The 2,008-nt window shown below is 39.2% G+C and overlaps 1 long non-coding RNA gene across 1 annotated transcript; it reads right to left on the bottom strand.

Annotated features, from left to right (window-relative positions):
• Positions 1-689: 689 nt before the first annotated feature.
• On the bottom strand, positions 690-1,625 carry LOC126800637 (uncharacterized). Its single transcript, XR_007672728.1, has 3 exons — positions 1,444-1,625; positions 1,177-1,241; positions 690-744 (listed from the first exon to the last, which is right to left on the bottom strand). It is a non-coding gene; the product is annotated as an uncharacterized LOC126800637 (long non-coding RNA).
• Positions 1,626-2,008: the final 383 nt, after the last annotated feature.

Raw genomic sequence — 2,008 nt, 5'->3', positions numbered from 1 at the left:
AATATATATTATAATGTTTAATATTAATTTTTTAAATAGTCTAAATTCAAAATCCATACAAAAATATTAAAACAAAAGGTAAATTGTAAAACAAATGTAAGACTAAATCTCATATTTTTCTTCGCCAAATTATTCACTAACTTCTTCGGTATCAGAGTCAAACTCAATATCCATTTTTTTTCCTAATCTTCTGTGTCATCATCCGAAATAAAATCTTCATCATGAAGTTCTTTTACTTCCACTGCGTTTTATTTTTTTTATTTTTAAAAGTCCACCGATTTTAACCGCCACGGACCGTCGAGGAACGTCGTGGATCGCCAATCCCTCGAACGCTACGGATGACCGAATAGGCAAAAAGCGTGGCGATGACCCGCCTCCTAGCGCCTAGGCGGTCATGATAATTTTTCACATGATCAGAGGAAGAGAGATTGATAACTACGATCACTTTGGTTGGCTTGTTTGGTTTGCAAGAAAAACAAAATGGTGCTCCCTGTCATCTGATGAAAATAAGCGAGTCAAGTAACACACATTGCAGGTCAAGAAAAAATACCAGAAATTGATCGACAGAGATGAGCGCAGAAGGAGAACTAAAGTTAGACTAGTGTGACAATCCAAAAAGTTCAATGCTACTGGAGCTCTAACATATATCATCATGTTGGATCTAAAGATACCGAATCTATTGCTTCTTGCCCATCTTTTCCTAACCGATATATACTAGTGTGCAAAATCGCAAACCCCGCAGACCTGAAATAGAGTCCAGTAGATGTGTTATGCGAAGGAAATTAGTACCCAAAATTTAAGGAAAAAAACCCCCAACTTTCCAATTGCCGATGCATTTCTCACCATAGAATCCACTGGAAGAGAATGAGAAAAACATACGAGTACATGCAACAACACCACAAAATAAGCATACATGTATGATAGAGCAATATCTAGACTTGAACAGTAATTACAGCAAATACTAGAGATAGAATAGCCAACTTCGGAACCTCATCAAATTGTGTAAACCAGATGCATTCTCTATTAACATTGTCTACGCCTTGTTAAAGAAGTCCAAGTTCAATTACAATCCACACGATAAAATACACACATTATCATCACAGCTCAAATAAGATGCTTTTTCTACTACTGAAGAACATCCTTCTCCACAACAATTACACGACAATGAAGACATACCTCAAGTCCGAATGACATCTCCAAAGTATAGAGCTCCACAGAGACATAGGAAACACATTATCATACTGCAAGTGATTGAGCTCACAAAGTGTTAGAAAACAATATATCACAGAAGAGCATCAACACCAATACATACAGGCGACAGATTTGGAGGAAGGAAATAGTGGAATGCAAGTTTCTTGCAGAATCAAACAACAAGCAGATTTTGTAACATGAAAATTACTCATCTCATACATTACATTATAGGAGAAGGAGAATAGAACAAACCTTAGGCTCTTGAAGCGCGATGGCAGAGAGTACACAAAGACCAAGAAGCTGAAGACGCTGAGAGCACCGAATACTAATTTGATGAGCAGTAAGAAAGTTGCCAAGGCCTTCTGCAGAGCCGTGCCATCTTCCCGAAACTTATCAGCGTTCTTCCATTCAGAGACCGCCTCAACCACAATGCCCAGAACACCGCAGACCACCATTTGCAACGCTGCGTTGTTGGCTGACCTCAGGTCGACGTCGCCGGCTCTGGGAGGCATGGTGCGGCGTGTTTGGGGAATTGTTTGAGGGTTTTGCTGGGGTTTTATGTAATGGGGGGCGATGTGGCACTGCATTCTGGAAAGCTCTAATTGGATTAAGGGTTTTATGTAATCGGTTTTATATGTAATGATTGTCATCGAATTGAAGAATTGTCGTATTGGTATTGTGAACATTGATTAGGACAAAATGGGGATAATCGACTATGAAAATATGGGACTTTGAAATCGGAGTACATGATCGTGGGTTTAGTCCACAGAACAAAACAAACGTCCAGAACTGACCATCGGAGTCGATTTGGGTTTAT

The sequence above is a fragment of the Argentina anserina genome, chromosome 6 (assembly GCF_933775445.1).
Source record: "Argentina anserina chromosome 6, drPotAnse1.1, whole genome shotgun sequence".
Classification (NCBI taxonomy): Eukaryota; Viridiplantae; Streptophyta; class Magnoliopsida; order Rosales; family Rosaceae; genus Argentina; species Argentina anserina.
The sequence above is the reverse complement of the archived record's forward strand: the minus strand, read 5'-3'. Positions and strand labels throughout refer to the sequence as shown.